The 17,561-nt window shown below is 35.6% G+C and overlaps 2 long non-coding RNA genes and 1 pseudogene across 6 annotated transcripts; 1 reads left to right on the forward strand and 2 right to left on the reverse strand.

Moving 5' to 3' along the window:
• Nucleotides 1–7,607: 7,607 nt before the first annotated feature.
• LOC133715763 (uncharacterized) lies at nt 7,608–15,506 on the reverse strand. Of its 5 annotated transcripts, none has more exons than XR_009849205.1 (4): nt 15,100–15,506; nt 14,818–14,975; nt 8,072–8,383; nt 7,608–7,973 (listed from the first exon to the last, which is right to left on the reverse strand). It is a non-coding gene; the product is annotated as an uncharacterized LOC133715763 (long non-coding RNA). The 5 variants fall into 5 exon arrangements; XR_009849204.1 differs by having other exon boundaries at nt 8,072–8,427; XR_009849207.1 differs by lacking the exons at nt 7,608–7,973; nt 8,072–8,383 and adding an exon at nt 14,237–14,301 and having other exon boundaries at nt 15,100–15,494.
• On the forward strand, nt 11,139–13,803 carry LOC133715764 (uncharacterized). The gene is made up of 3 exons (XR_009849209.1): nt 11,139–11,252; nt 11,358–11,428; nt 13,193–13,803. It is a non-coding gene; the product is annotated as an uncharacterized LOC133715764 (long non-coding RNA).
• Nucleotides 11,479–12,669, reverse strand: LOC133717509 (uncharacterized; annotated as a pseudogene).
• Nucleotides 15,507–17,561: the final 2,055 nt, after the last annotated feature.

The following is a 17,561-nucleotide window of genomic DNA, read 5'->3' on the forward strand; positions in this document are numbered from 1 at the left end:
CCCAAATGGTACCTAAATACTATATCTTTACTATTTTTTTTTATCATAATATGAAATTCATTCATTGGAAGTGTCACAAATAGGTTGAAACAATACAAAAGTGGAGCTATTATCCGCTACTTATAACATAATCAGACCATCAGGCCTAAATATATTTTCCATACTACTAATAAGGAGCCGCACCATCTCTGCTACACCATGAGGCTAGGAAAGATGGTCATGTGGCCACGGAGACCCCAAATATATATTGATCACAAATTTAAGATGAAAACTTCAAACATATGATACATACTAATCCACTACATAATAATTATAAACCTAAGCTACAAAAGATATGATACATATTGATTATAGACACTTAAACCCAAAACATATTTAGTAGGTCACTTTAACGAGAATGCTAAAGAAAGTATTATATTTAATAATGGCGTAATACTTTTGGTATCATTTGTGGTAGAAAAAAATTTATAGGTATAAAAATTAAATTTTCCAATAATTCGGATACCATATGGAGGTTTTATCTAAAAAAATACTCGTCACGTATGCGACTTTAACGGAAAAGGTATTTGGTAACGGTATAATACTTCAGATACCATTTGGAGTGAAACAACTTTGTAGGTACCAAAAAATATCTTTCGCAATAATTTAGGTACCATTTGGAGTTTTTACCCAAAAAAAATAATTATACTTTTAAAATTAGCTTATAAAAATGGAGAAACTCAAGCTTTCACGTATGGGTGGTTGTTGGGGACATGACATGAGTGCGAGATAGAGAGAGATGAGAACGTTTTCATATTATAAATTAGTATGACCTGATTCTGGAAAGAGAATGTTTGTGATAATGTCAATAATTAGTTGTTTGATAGTGAACTGATTGAGGTTAATTACATATTCTATGTGTCTATAAACAAACTTCATGATGGCGAGAGCTTTGTCTTAAACGAGAAAGTGACGTTTGACCTACAAAAACACTTGTTATCATCAATCAACCACAAATATTTTTCTAAACAGCTAAATTATTGGAAAATTTATTGACTTTCAAAACTCACTATACTAGCAGAGCCCTAGGGTTTTGAGCAGTGTGCGGCAGGGGAAAATTTCCCGTTGCCGTCTGTTGTGAGCACTGGCGAAGTGCCTCGCCGTGGCTGGGAAACTTTGGGCGCCTTGCCTCAAAGTGGATTGGTGGTGCTTGAAGATCGAATCACTTCCGATTTGAGGGTAAACCAATTGGAGTCGGCTTGGCAGTGGAAAGTGTGTCTCGTTTGCCAGTGTCGAGGAAGCAGATTGCAGAGGTTTGGGGAGGTGGAGATTGCTTCTTCTGGTGCTTGATTGATCGGCATCAGAAGCGGCGTCAGTATAGACGTTTGAGGTCGGATTCTCCTGATTTGTGGTGCTGCGCGGTAATGTGGTGCCGCTTATGATCGAAGGTCTGGTTTTGATTGGAGGGGGAATGGATGCAGGGATGGTTGCCTGGGTTGGACGTCCCCCGGACTGGGCGGCAGCGGCAGGCTGGCAGCGGGGGAAGGGTGCTCTGGCCAATGTTTTTGTTTGGGGTTGTTCCTCTGGGCTTAATCTCAGACCATATGGGCTTAATCTAGGCCCAGTTGAGTAGGTCTAATTCTTTTCAAAATTAGGCCAGGTTAGAGGGTGCCTTGATACCCTCATTCATTACTTAGTGCTTTGGGCTAGCCTGGCCCGAGAGCTTGACCTCCTTGGGCGATGTTGGGCGTTTACGGTCTCTCAAGTGCTAGTCATAACTCAGATCATGGTTCTACGAAATTGGTAATTATCTCGAGTTGGACTAGAGAAAGTGGCTTATGGATGAGGAATTGGCTCCTATTTGTTTGTTGGGAAGTGGCTTTCTATTTCGTACCACAATTGCGTGATTAGCGGATGGTTGGCTAGAAGATAATTTTGCCTCAAAATACACGGAGTTGTTCTTTGTATGTGAGTCCGCTTAAAAAATGGGCTTCATTTGACTTGTCATGAATTTGCAGTACTTAGATAGGAGCTTGGTTGTTACCCCGTCATTTTTCTGTCTTTAAGGGTATGGAGACTCTGGCTTTTTAGTTGGTCATCTAATGCAATTAACCTTCTATTTAAAAAAAAAAAAAAAAAAAAGCGATCAACTACAAAGGTTGAGTGATCTTTTTTCCCTCCATATCCATATTGCCCTAAAATACTCGTTACTTGTACACCACCCTAACTCAAAAGTAGCATGAAGAGGAGATATAAGGTTTGGATTTGTTTGATCCCCTTCTAACATAGATCAAAGTTTGAGAAAAAAGTATAAATAATGGCTATCATTAACATTTTCTCATATTCAATTCCTAGCCGGGCAATTTTCCAGTATTTCATTCCACCATATCTTTGGAATGACAAATTGTTAGAAAATTTGGGTCGATGGATGTTATTTTTGCCATCAGATTTCATCTCCTACAAATTTTTAATAGTAAATAAATATAATCACATTAATAGCTTAATAAGCTGAAAATAGAAGATCAACACTTATTTTTTAGATTTGCGAGCCGCCACCCAACGATTACATCAAAAAGAGTTTAAAGGTTGAGGCGTGTAAATACTACCCTTAAGAGTAGATTTCGCCCCTCGGAGACAATGTCTCGGTGTAGCAGGTTTGTGAAGCCCTACCCTCCAGGGTACAACAACCTCGATCCCTGTAGGTGTACACTCACAATACTCGGATCGTATCGAACAACTTGAAAGTTTCTTTTGGAGGAATAGATAAATTAAAGGAAACACATGAATACTTTGAGCTCGGAAAGGAAACAAAAGAAATTGAATTTCTTGTTGTATATTTTGATTTGGAAAGCTAGAGATTATATAGGGCAAGGATGATTAATGCAATAACAATTTGCCAATAGCAATTAAGCTTTGTAACTTATGTAATAGAAATGAATATAATGACATTGATTAAGAAAAATCAAAACCGGAGGTATCAAATAAGGAATGAACTAATATAATTGCAAAGTTAATCAAATGAATAATCCAAACTGATGAAATTTTTGTAATAATCACAATCAAAGAGAGTTAATGACGCAAAAAGAATTAATGACTATTACTATTTGCAAATAACGGTTCAAAGGAGGTTTCAAAAATGGAAAATTCTAGTATACGTTGACGTATGCCATACATCAACTCTTTCAAATATTTTAGGCCGTTGGATATAATTAAAATATGAATATATCTAACGGTCTAGAATATTCAATAGTGGTGACCTGCTTACCAGGTAACCTGTATAATTTTTTTTTTCTTTTTCAAAATTCTAAATTACATATCTACATTAAAAAAAAAAAAAAAAAAAAAGAACCCTAATTCGAAAAAGAGGAGAAGACGAGGAAAAGAGTTTCTTTCTTCCTGTCCAGTTTTGTTTCTGTACAAAGCGAGAAAACAAGTACGTAGAATCCTGGTTTCATTGTTTGCACTCAGGTACGTAGAATCCTTATCATCTAGATGCGATTATAAGACTTTGTAGTTGTATGTTGCACCATTATCATCTAGATGATGGGTTTAGGGTTTCCTGTTGAATGTCCCTTATTTTATGTTTGAGCACCGATTCCAGTTGAAGATTAGACTATAGAGTTTAAAGACCTTCGTTTTGGTCTCACTGGTCTTAGGGCTAATAGCAAAATAGAAACAAGTAGGGAGGAGGGCAGCCTCCGAAGCATAACTTCATTAAGTTCAATTTTGATGCGGCTTGTGATGGGAGGAGGGGCTATACTGGGTTGGGAGCAGTGTTCAGGGATGAATTTGGGAGATTGAAAGGCGCTTTAGCGGTCCCCCAGGTGGGCAGAGTGAAGCCCAAGGTGGCAGAGGCGCTGGCTCTGCTGCACAAACTGAAATTTGCTGTTCATGTTGGTTTTAAGTCCCTTGAAATTGAAGGGGATGCCCTTACGGTGATTAACACGCTCCATGAGCAGGGAGAAGATCTTAGTGAGGAAGGAAATATATTGGATGAAGCAAAAGATGTGATAAGGCAATTAGATCATTGCAGCTGGGGGTATGTTCGTCGGAACTGTAATATGGTTGCTCACAAGATTGCAAGAGAAGCTCTTTCTTTTACTAATCCTATGCTTTGTTTACAGTTTGGGCCTTCATGGCTTCATAGTTGTATTGAGAGGGATTCTTCTCATAACTAGTTAGTTCTTGGGTGTGGTGCTCTTTCCGCGTCCCAGTTGGGAAAGATTTTAGTGAGGCCACTAGATACCCAAAATCGTTGTACCTGTGTTTGGTTAATGAATTGCTGTTTCAATCAAAAAAAAAAATGGTCTCACTGGTCTTGCATGTACCGTACAATCCATTAGTTTTATGCAGTTTATTACTTAGGTGGATTCTATTATCCTTCCATGGATCAAAGACGGTTTTGATTCACATTCGATCATGGTGTCTAATTTGATTCCTACATTTTCCCTCAAGTACAGAGAGTCACAAACACCTCTACAAGATTTGTACTTTCTATATCTGTACATGTATTTCCAAGTCTAAATTTAATTGTCTCATTGAATTAAAGTTGTTTGTATGTGTTTTCTTGTCCTTTTTTTTTTTTAATGTTTTTATTTTATTTTAGTAGTCTTTTGTTTCTCACTTTTTGTACAGTTCTACGTTAAGTTCATATGATTTTAAGAATATGTTCTAATATATATGAAGCTTTTACTAGTTTTACATTGCTTTCATCTCATTAATTGGTCCTCTGTTTTACTCTATTAATTACTAGTTGGATTTATATTGTTCTCTATGTTTTAAAATGAGATGATTTCAGCATGTGTCAAGTGAGTTTCCGTGTTGTTCTTCTGGTCTTGTTCTTTTTGTTTGTTTGGGCATTTTGCTGTTTGTTTCTTTGGTCTTTTGGCTTTGTGTTTTTGTTATGTTTTTTTATGCCAGACGTCTTCCACCTTCTATGTAAGGTTTGGAGTGTTTTTGGTTTTCTTTGTACTGTTCGTGGTTCAATAGATTGCTTTTTATCCAAGAAAAAAATGTTTTTGATGGTTTCAGCATTGTCAAGCTGAGTCAGTTAGAAAATGTGCAACTTCTATTTACGACGAATGTTGAGTGGATTAGTCAAAAAGGGAAAAGCTGATGAGCAATTGATTATGGTTTGTTAATACTTGGGTAATATTTTCTTTGTTTCAGGCATGGATGGATCGTATGAACCTTCAATATCTGATATTGGTTTGGTGTCCCAAAGTTCGATAAATGGAAGTGACTGTAATGAAATGCAATATAAGGGAGTTAGGTATGATAAGTTGTCTACAGAAGATCTTAAAGGGCAAGAGTTTAAGACTGTGGAGGAAGCTGAGTCCTTTTACAATGCCTATGCAAAGGCCATGGGTTTTGATGTTAGAAACGATTACAAGAGATTAAGTATACGCACAACAGGGAGAGTCACTTCATTGCGGTTGGTTTGTTCTGCTCAAGGGAAAAGAAGAGAAGAGTACATGAGTAACAAGAAAAGAGTTCGCAGGCCAAAGAAAGAAACAAGATTCAGTTGTCCATGCTTGTTCAAAGTAAGGTACCGTTCGAATATTAATGCCTATATTGTTGCTGATTTCATAACGAACCACTCACATCAGCTTGCACAAGCACATGAGTCGCATCTTCTTCGATCACACAGATCAGTTGAAGATCATCATTTAGCACTGGCCACATCTATGCAGAGAGTGTCTGTTAAGCCTTGTCATACATATGAATACATTGTTGATAGATCAGGAGGTTTTAAGAATGTCGGGTTTATTATGAAGGACTTGTACAACAAGTTAGATTCAAGACGCCGAGAAATTTTACTTGAGGGTGATGCAGAAGCTGCACTTACATATATGAGAAGCAAAGTTGCCACAGACTCGCATTTCTTCTGTAAGTTTAGCATAGATGAAGATAATAGGTTGGCGAATATGTTTTGGAGAGACTCTAATTCTCTGGTGGATTATACTTGTTTTGGAGATGTCTTGGTGTTTGATAGTACCTTCAAAACCAATCCTTATGAGAAGCCGGTAGTGTTGTTTGTTGGTTCAAACAATCATTTATCGACCACAGTTTTTGGTTTTGCATTACTCATGGATGAAACGATTGAGACTTACACATGGGTTTTGGAGACCTTTATATCGTCTATGAATAACAAAAAGCCTGTTGCTGTTTTGACTGATGGGGATGAAGCAATGCGAAGGGCTATTGAAGTGGTACTCCCTGGTTGTGCTCATCGTCTGTGTACGTGGCACATAGCAAAGAATGCCCGGAGGCACCTGCGTAAGAACAGTGTCTTTTCTGAATTTAGACGTTGTATGTGGGATGAAGTCACTCCAGATGGTTTTGAAAAACGCTGGAATGCTATGGTTAACACACATGGTCTCCACAATAAGGATTGGGTTAAGATGATGTATGAAAAGAGGCAAATATAGGCAGAGGCATTTATTAGTGGCCATTTTTTTGCCCGTATGAGAAGCACGCAGAGATGTGAGGGTATGAACAGCTATATGAAGGGTTATCTGAAAAACGGTGTGAAATTATTTGAACTTATTCCGGCACTTGATAGGGCATTGTTACGGCTTAGGAACAAGGTTGTGGAAGAGGATTTTAAGTCCAATAACTCTAGTCATGTCCTTACTTCTTCACTTCGAGAATTGGAACATCATGCAGGTATTATTTTCACTGATAGCGTGTTTGAGCATCTACTTAAAGATTTTAGGACACATAACTTTATTCATGTCCTTTTTTTTTTTTTTTTTTTTTTAACATGGAACATCATGCAGGTACTATGTTCACTGATAGTGTGTTTGAGCATGTACGTAACGAGATTGATGGGGTCGGCGATTTAATAACATCTCGAACTATGGTGTTTGGTTCAAGTCGTGTATACTTTACATCTAGTTACAATAACAACAAGCAAGAGATTGAGTACACGACGGTTTACTATCCTGATGAAAACAATCCTCGTATGGAGTGTTCATGTAAGCTGTTTGAATGTGAAGGCATTCCATGTTGTCATATATTTAACGTTATGAAACATGAGCGTATGAATGAGATTCCTTCATCCTTATTAATGAAGAGGTGGACGAAGTCTGCAAAATCTGATACGCAAGTATCAGTTCATGAAGACAACGTCCCTAATGAAGTTATAGAATTTGCCAGGTACATACTTCATTTAATTATATTTAATAGTTCTTCTTGTTTTACATTAACAATGTCACTTACTTTTTTTTTTTTTTTAACAACACATTATGATTAGTTTTAGGCTCGTTTGTGAATCTTAACTAATGTCTTGTTAAGGTTTGCAAAGGTCTCCAAAGAAAAAGAAGACAATCCAAGAAATAGATGCAACCAACGTGAACAAAAAAAGAGGTCGTGGTCGGCCTCGTGGCTCAAAAAATAAACCTAAGAAATAACCAATAGCGCACAGCAAGTTACTACTAGTTACATTTTATCATACTCTTTTGCAAGTTACATTTGATTGTTACAATTGAGGCTAGCTTTGTTCTTACTGTGATAAAAGTCTGGTTGGTTAGCTAATCATTTTGCTTGTTTCAATGACATACTAAAGCTTGTGCAAGCTATATATAATTTCATATAGACCAGCTGAGAAAGCAGCTAAGGAAAGATAAGCAAATGAAATCCAAGTCCATGAGTTGAAACAAATAAAGAATGGCACTATGTCTATCCAACAGCAAACTCACATGTAAGGATAAGCACTATTCAATCTCTCTAATCTTACTATTATATAGAAGCATAATTAGAAGTTCAAAGTTCACCCCCTTTTATATACATCACATCATTATGCAAGGTAAAATCACTACATAAATCACCCCCATATATAAACTTGTGTACTGAGACTTGCTTTGAGCTAGTTCCATTTGATCTTGATCTTCATCAGCCTTGGCCACTTTCTTCTTCAAATAAGAATGCCATAAGTTTTTTTTATCTCATTGTCTGTCCTTCCAGGCAAATGTTGTGCAATCTGAGACCACCTAACCATCATTGACCCAGAAATTTAATTATCCAAGAATTACTCCTATCAATTTTACAACTGTATTAAAAAGTTGGTAGTACTTGAACAAATGCTTACTTGTTGCCTAACATATGATGAAGGGTTAGGAATGTCTCCCTCTCTTGTTTAGTAAATGTCCCTCTCTTTAGTAAATGTCAGAAACATTATTCAAAACAAAAAAAGAAAACAATAGCGCCATGGCTCTTCAAGTAAGTAGCATGCCTGTGCGGTATGTATTTCAAGCAACTCCAAACAGGGTAAGCCCCCATTGAAATTCCAATTACATAGAATTTGGACCCAATCTGCAACGTGTCGGCTAGTTCTTGAATATCATATGCTTCACTCTAAACTGGGCGTGAGGGATACAGATCACTTTTGCCATAAGCAGCACTGTCAAAGAAGAGAAAATATACCCTTAACTCGTCAACGAGTTCCTGACCATAAATAGAACACAAGTTAACTTTTTTTTTTCGCAGTGAATTAAACAGAACATAATGGGAGGGTTTCCACTTTTATCAAAGATGGGGTGAAACATTAATGATGCTATGTACTAGAATGTAGCATGTAAAAATTGAGATGCGATGCAACTTCCAAATTGAGGTGATAGAAGACCAGAGAAGTTCGACGTTAGCATTCATGTATGTTCAGGAATCGGTAACCAGGATTTCCATTGAAGCAACCGACATTACCTTACTAATTAGAGATAAATAAATAAACAAATATTATTAATAGATTATATAACAAACAAGATTTGTGATTGATTATAAAGTAAAATTACACCTATATATGTCTTTTTTTTTGTGGTAATTGAGATTCTAAGACTTGGAAAGCTGAGCTGTGATGTACTTTAGTCAATGTTTTCCTGGTTCTTTTGTTCATTCAGAGGCTCTATTATATGATGTCTACAGTAAAAGGCTGTTTGTGACTGCATATATATGGAGTTTATGAAATCCTCAAAGCTTAGCTTTATTGGGTCTAGTTAAAGATACAATTGGCAGGCCAACATCAGATTTATAAATAGTATACTAGTTACATAGTATATAATATATGAAATGGATTAAGACTGTGGCAGAGTAATCTAGAACTGGGAAATGACAGAACCATATACAAGAGAATCAAAAAATCCCAAAATAATACATGCTGGTACTTCTGCAAAAGCATTTTGGTCTCCTAAACTAACTTACAGAACACATTGTTCCTAGGCAAACCAAAAAGCAGTTAAAGAACAGATCTAGAGAAACAGATTCTTAAAGTACTTGTATCTATCTTGAAAAGTAGTCAAAGAAAGAGGAATTCAATACACAAGTAATGAGAAACTAATAAACTAAAACTAGCTGAAAATTATATCATTGCACAGAAAAGCTAGCCAAACCAAAAAGATTAAAGATGTGCAAATCCAGTTCTTCTAGCTAGCATAAATACCTGGTACAAATCCAACCTCCAGATTTCACATCCGAGCCGGTAGTTGGGCTGCCGAACCCGAACGAAGACCCTCCTCCTCCGAGCCTTCCACCATTGAAAGCCCCAATTTCCAGTCCTCCTCCTCCTCTAAACTTGACATCTCCACATCGCTGACACAAGTCGAGCCTCTGGAAGAAAAAGAAGAAAAACTAGAGACAAAACCAATCCTTATGATGAGGAGAATGTGATGGTGAAGAGAAAAACCAGAAGGGAATATTGGTGAAGTAATGCGTCAGGGAGGGAACAAAACCCCAACGGATTGGACATTACTGGAATTGGAGTTTGAATTAGTCGGCTTCTGGCTCCTAGGATGACTAAGAGAGATTGAAAATTTTAGGGTTTGGGAATTCTGATTTAGGGGTTTTGGGAATTCTTCAATTAGATTTCTGTAAATTCAAAGACAAGAGAAACTAAGGATGGAGAGAATTGCAGCGGAGAAGTGATAGAGGAACGATGTTCAGGTAGCCATGGATCTGACACGCTAGAAGGAAGAAGGAAGAAGGAAAAAGAAAGAAGGACGCTGGAAGAGAGGCAAATAGAGAACCCCAATCCTCAGTTCTCTCTCTCTCTCTCAAAAAAAAAAAAAAAACTTTAATAACCATGTTCGATATTCCAATCCGACTTATTGTAAAAAGTGGTAGACAAGTTGTAATTAGTGTTAATATTTTACTATAACAAGTTTGAGAACCGTTTTACCAATAAAACAATGAATTGTGGTAAAAAGTGATAATTTAGTTATAATAAGTGTTAATACTTCATTATTACAAGTTTTCAGAACCACTTTACTAATAAAACAACGAGTGTGTTGCTATAATAGTAAAACTTCATATATTTAAGTAAATTTGCGGTGAGTCCTTTATGATGTAATAAAGTTGTCTATCTTGTAACTACTGTCCTTTATGAGTTATTTACTCATTTAAAGATGTTTTTTCCTGATTTTACGACAATTGAGGTCCAAAGTAGTAACTAAGGTTGTATTTATGGTAATTCTTTAATATTACAAGTTTGAGAACCATTTGACCGATGAGACAACAAATTGTTGTAGAAGTAGTAATCAAGCTCTTATTTGTGGTAATTTTTTATATTACAAGTCTGAGACCCATTTTACTAATGTAACAACGAATTGTTGTCAAAGTGGTAAAACTTTATGTATATGTTGTAAATGAGGCGCGAGTCCTTAATTGTGTATTAAAATTCTATATTTTGTAATTTAATACTTTTCTGGAAAATTCTAGTATATGTTGACATATGCCATACATCAAGTTTTTTGAATATCTTAGACCGTTGGATTTAATTAAAAGTTGAATATATCTGATGGTCAGGAATATTCAGTGGTGGTGACCTGCTTACCAGGTAGCATGTATAATTTTTTTTTTCTTTTTCAAAATTCTGAATTACATATCTACAATGAAATTAAAAAAAAAAAAAAAACCCTAGAATTGAAAAAGAGGAGAAGACGAGGAAAAGAGGAAGAACGACAGTTTGTTCTTGTACAAAGCGAGAAAACAAAACCCTTTCTGTTTCATATAAATTGGATGATGTGATTCAGGGTTTGTGTGATTTGAATTGGATGATTATGTGCAATATTGACCAGGATTGAGGAGGCGCCACAGGGAACAAAGTGAAGAGGAGAAAAGGAGAAGGAGGAAGAGCGCTGAAAAGGAGAAAAGGGACGTAAGAACTCGTTCAATTTCTTCAGTACAAATTTTTCTTTTGCTCTGATAAAACCCTAAGTTGAAAAGGAGAAGACCGGAGGAATGAAGAATTGCATTGAGGAATGATAGATTTCCCAGTATTCGTAAGTTTTCTGGTACCCAAATCTCTCTCTCTCTCCAACCATGCCATGAGAGCTTTGATGAGGTCATGATTTATTGTTTATGATTCTCACAATGAGTTCTTGCAGGTTGGACCATCTTGGACTCTTGGTTACTTCCAAAGGACTTTTCTTTTCGTGTGTCATCACATACTTTTGAAGTAAGATTCTTGCTGTTCTTGAATCTTTTTTTTTTAAGTTTAAGTAAGCGTTTTATCACTGGTCAGATCAAATAAGAGAATATAACTGTGGGAGTTAAAAAGATGAAATGGGACTGCTGTCTCCCATGTTTACAGTTCTCGTTGATGGTGTTACTTTCTCATACAATACCATAGGCAAACCTTTCTTCTTCAGTTGAGAACTTGCGTTTGTCGAAAATGGAAAGTGGATGATGAATAGATTGGTAGAGAATTTACTCTGCAGGTGTATCATCAACAGATTTCTTGTACTCTGGCTTAAGCTCATAAGTACCCTGGTTGGTTCCCCTTTTGTTGTATACACAGAGCTCATTTAGTATCTCTTTCAAGAATTGCGCAGGTTGATCAGTCTCTTACACAAGCTGCTTCAATGCCCAATTTGGTTGTCTTTCAAATAACTTGAACATTATATCCTCCAGTTCCCCACGATCCCTTCTAGTCCTTTTCACATCTGATTGTTTAACTGGTACAGGTTTCTTCTCATCCTTGGCATTGGTAGAAATCAAGCCAATCATACCAGGAATGGGCCTCATATGTACTCCTCGGTCATTATCAATAACCTGCATGTATTTGTCTATTCTTGATCATGGACTTGTTTGTCCTTTCACGACACATCTTCCCATACTCTTCAAAGTTTGTACCATGGGGCTTCATGTCAAACTTGTGCTCTACTTTTCCTTTCACAGCAATCTTGCCTTGATTTCCCTCCGAGAAAACGCACATAGGAATAAAGTCTTTCGACATGTTCATAGAATAATTCTTTGGCTTCATCCCAGCCTCAGTGGGAGCAACCTCCATTTTGAACTGCATCTTCAAATCGTTTTTTTTGTTCTTTTGTTTTTTGTACTTCATCTTCAAATCGTTTTGAGTGAACATTATTTCTTCTGTTCATACTAAGCTTCTGATATTGATTGGTTTGCAATTCTCCTTTCTTATCCTTAAGGTCACAGATTCTAGGTTGGTGTAAGTATTTCATCACAAAACATAACTTTGACCCATGCAAAATCGACATCAGCTAAAATTTAACCTATTAAGGACCCATTTCATAACGTGCTCTCAAATCCAAGCTATAGTTCTTGGTTTAGAAATAGAAAACTCATTAGGGCATAAAAAAATTACTAGTTTTTCTAGTATTCTATTCGAGGATTGGACAAAAGGGTGGTTCTGCTTTTTTACATAAAAAGTGACTGTTACGATGAATGTGAGCATGTATTGTAGTCCAATCTGAAGGTAAAAATTATTTTGGATATTGAAGATTAAATATGATATCTGGGTGCACCTTATTTGTTGGCTTGCAGGTGGAAACTGAGACATCTTATTTGTTATTCTCAAATGCATCTCATCCCACTTTAGTTGAACCAATGTAAATATTATTGAAAAGGAAAAAAGAAAAGAAAAGGCCTAGCTACTGATTCATTTATTGTCATGTAAGAGACAATAAACTAAAATCTTTTTTACTTTGATCTTTCATATAAACCAGGAACTAGCTTTCGTTTCACCATCATCTACTTCACAATCCAAAACACCCAAAAGACTCTATTTTACAAATCCCAAACCCTGTTTATTCCTTAAATTGGTCTACTATGTACGTACATATTGTTCCCAGTACAGTAATTTTGTTTTAATAATCCTACAGGTTTCAATTTGATATAGATAATCCATCTAATTATATGTTGCATATTAGTTTGTAATCTCAATCTCTGTAACTTTTTTTTTTTTCTATTTTAGGCATGGATGGATCATATGAATCTTCAATGTGTAATGGAAGTAACTGTAATGAAATGCAATATAAGGGAGTTCGGTATGATAAGTTGTCTACAGAAGATCTTAAAGGGCAGGAGTTTAAGACTGTGGAGGAAGCTGAATCATTTTACAATGCCTATGCAAAGGCTATGGGTTTTGGTGTTAGAAACGACTACAAGAGATTAAGTATACGCATAACAGGGAGAGTCACTTCATTGCGGTTGGTTTGTTCTGCTCAAGGGAAAAGAAGAGAAGAGTACATGAGTAACAAGAAAAGAGTTCGCAGGCCAAAGAAAGAAACAAGATTCAGTTGTCCATGCTTGTTCAAAGTAAGGTACCGTTCGAATATTAATGCCTATATTGTTGATGATTTCATAACGAACCACTCACATCAGCTTGCACAAGCACATGAGTCGCATCTTCTTCGATCACACAGATCAGTTGAAGATCAACATTTAGCACTGGCCACATCTATGCAGAGAGTGTCTGTTAAGCCTTGTCATACATATGAATACATTGTTGATAGATCAGGAGGTTTTAAGAATGTCGGGTTTATTATGAAGGACTTGTACAACAAGTTAGATTCAAGACGCCGAGAAATTTTACTTGAGGGTGATGCAGAAGCTGTACTTGCATATATGAGAGGCAAAGTTGCCACAGACTCGCATTTCTACTGTAAGTTTAGCATAGATGAAGATAATAGGTTGGCGAATATGTTTTGGAGAGACTCTAATTCTCTGGTGGATTATACTTGTTTTGGAGATGTCTTGGTGTTTGATAGTACCTACAAAACCAATCCTTATGAGAAGCCGTTAGTGTTGTTTGTTGGTTCAAACAATCATTTATCAACCACAGTTTTTGGTTTTGCATTACTCATGGATGAAACGATTGAGACTTACACATGGGTTTTGGAGACCTTTATATCGTCTATGAATAACAAAAGGCCTGTAGCTGTTTTGACTGATGGGGATGAAGCAATGCGAAGGGCTATTGAAGTGGTACTCCCTGGTTGACTCCCTGGCTATTGAACCAATTTCCAGTCCTCCTCCTCCTCCAAACTTGACATCTCCACATCGCTGACACAAGTCGAGCCTCTGGAAGAAAAAGAAGAAAAACTAGAGACAAAACCAATCCTTATGATGAGGAGAATGTGATGGTGAAGAGAAAAACCAGAAGGGAATATTGGTGAAGTAATGCGTCAGGGAGGGAACAAAACCCCAACGGTTATAAAAACTTAATCAAGTTTGCCTGACAATCAAAACAGTTCATACATTACCAACAATCATACTGTTGACAAATTCTAAATGAAATCCAACCCAGCAACTAAACACAATCACCTGCACTATAAACACAATCACCTAAAAATCAACCCAGCAACTAAATTTATAATGATATACTCTAATGACCAGATAAAACTTTTTCGACTTTTTCATTGGCAGAAGCAGAAGGGAACTTCATATAGATCAGAGGTTTCCCATTCACCAGTGAAAGAATAGCAGCTGGAATACCCCACAAAGATTCTCCACAAAAGCATAGACACTTACTCTATATGATTATCCAAACGGAACAACTCAAACCCAGATTTATAATGAAATCAATTGGAATCATACCTTCAAATGGCCTGCTGCGAATCGAACTCCAATACCTTCAAATGGCCTGCTGCGAATCGAACTCCAATACCTTCAAATTGACTGCTGCGAATTGAAATCACTACCAGATTTCAAGCCAAATCACTACCAGAAACCTATAACTTATCTTCAAAGCTTTACTGGACCAAAGTTCATTAAAGGAACAAAATTTCAGAATCACATTCAAAAACCAAAGAACTAACCAAAATCAACTCCAATTTACGGAAAATAAACTGCAAACATATACCAAAAAGCCAAAAATACCTAACGAGCGACAAGATTTCGATTGCTAAACAGAAATCGAGTGTGACAAGCAACTGATTGCTAAGCAAGAAGTCGAGAGAGCACGTGTGATTGGAGGAGGTATTTGGGGCTGAGGTGTTAGGTTTTTTGATTTGGGTATTACGGATTTTGGGCCAAGATTGGTTTCATAGGAAATGAAACAGGATGTGAGAGGCTGAGAGAGAAGGATGACGAAACGGATGGCGAAGGTACGATTCAGATTTGGTTGTTTGGTGTTTGGCATGTTTTTCGATCTGGTTTTTGAGGGTGAGAGCGACTGGAGGAGAGATGAGGAAGTAAAAGATAGAGAAAGAAGAAAAATGACAACAAAAGAAGAAAAAAAGAAGAAGCAAATAATCTGAGCGCCTCTGACCAAGAAGAAAGAAGGAAGAAGGACGCTGGAAGAGAAATGGAAATAGAGAACCCCAATCCTCAGTTCGAAAAAAAAAAAAAAAAAACATAGTTAATACTTCATTATTACAAGTTTTCAGATTCACTTTACTAATAAAACAACGAATGTGTTGCTATAATAGTAAAACTTCATATGTTTAAGTAAATTTGCAGTGAGTCATTTATGGTGTAATAAGGTTGTCTATTTTGTAACTACTGTCCTTTAGGAGTTATTTACTTATTTGACAATGTTTTTTCTAGATTTTACGGCAATTGAGGTCCAAAGTAATAACCAAAGTTGTATTTGTGGTAATTCTTCAATATTACAAGTTTGACAACAAATTGTTGTAGAAGTAGTAATCAAACTCTTATTTGTGGTAATTTTTTATATTACAAGTCTGAGAACCATTTTACTAATGTGACAACGAATTGCTGTCAAAGTGGTAAAACTTTATGTATATATTGTAAATGAGGCGCGAGTCCTTAATTGTGTATTAAAGTTCTATATTTTGTAATTTAATACTTTTCTTGTGTAAATCTCATCATCCATGAGAGAATTACTCGTTTGACAATGCATTTTACTATAAATTACAACAATTGAGGTATAAAGTGGTAATTATGGTTGTTTTTATGATAATTACATGAAATATGATCCATTTACAAAAACGATCCCTTTACCAATGCTACAACAAATGTTTTGTTTATATGGTAAATAATCATATTAGACCTAAAACTTTTCAAGTCTTTATTCTTGTAATCCAGTTGTTCTTTTTGTAACTAGAGTCCTTTCTTTTGTAAATTATATCATCGATGAGGCATTTTACAACAAAATACGACATTGGACGTATTTAGTGATAATTATAGTTGTAATAAAAGTAATTACAACATTTACGATCTTCATTACAAGTTTTTGAACGATTTACATATAAAAGAATAAATGAGTACTTAGTATGATAATTTTTATTTTTTTTAAGTACACATGTCAAATTATAAGTGGATAACCTGTTGACCTGTACAACAGGTTTCACTAACTAATTTAATTTAATATATATTAATTAAAAAGTTGATGTATGACAAACATCAACACACCTTAGACTTCCCCTACTTTTCTTGTGTAAATCTCATCATCTATGAGATAATTACTCGTTTGACAATGCATTTTACTATAAATTACAACAATTGACGTATAACGTTGTAATTATGGTTGTTTTTATGATAATTATTTGAAATGTAGTTCTATTTACAAAAAAAAATGATCATTTTACCACTGCTACAACAAACGTTTCGTTTATATGGTAAATAATCATATTAGACCTAAAACTTTTCAAGTCCTTATTCTTGTAATCCAGTTGTTATTTTTGTAACTAGAGTCATTTCTTTTGTAAATTATATCATCGATGAGACATTTTACAACAAACAACCACATTGGACGTATTTAGTGATAATTATAGTTGTAATCAAAGTAATTACTACATTTACGATCTTCATTACAAGTTTTTGAACGATTTACATATAAAACAATAAATGAGTACTTAGTATGGTAATTTTTTTTTTTTTAGTACACATGTCAAATTATAAATTTATAAGTGGATAACCTGTTGACCTGTACAACAGGTTTCACTAACTAATTTAATTTAATACATATTTATTAAAAAGTTGATGTATGACAAACATCAACACACCTTAGACTTCCCCTTCAAAAATAGCAGGTATTTTAAAATATTCTAATTAAATTCCAACAATTTTGTGGCTAATTTTGTGGCAAATTCCCATACTCGGTCTTCTTTAGTTTGGCATTATGAGAGCCTCTAGCTTTACCTTCCAATTTGATCAGTTCGGGGATGGATGTTATAGAGGATTTTGTTGGTAGTTATGTAGTTTTTGTTTAATGTATCGGAAAAAAAAAAATCTTTTCGAAATCGGAATGTAAGGTTTTTCGATCAAAAAATAATTGAAACATCACATCCAATGTCATGCAGTGATGCCTTTCTATATAATTTATAATGCTTTTATCCAAATGCAGTAATGAATTCAACAAGGTAAATTTTATATTG

Source organism: Rosa rugosa, chromosome 6 (genome assembly GCF_958449725.1).
Source record: "Rosa rugosa chromosome 6, drRosRugo1.1, whole genome shotgun sequence".
Classification (NCBI taxonomy): domain Eukaryota; kingdom Viridiplantae; phylum Streptophyta; class Magnoliopsida; order Rosales; family Rosaceae; genus Rosa; species Rosa rugosa.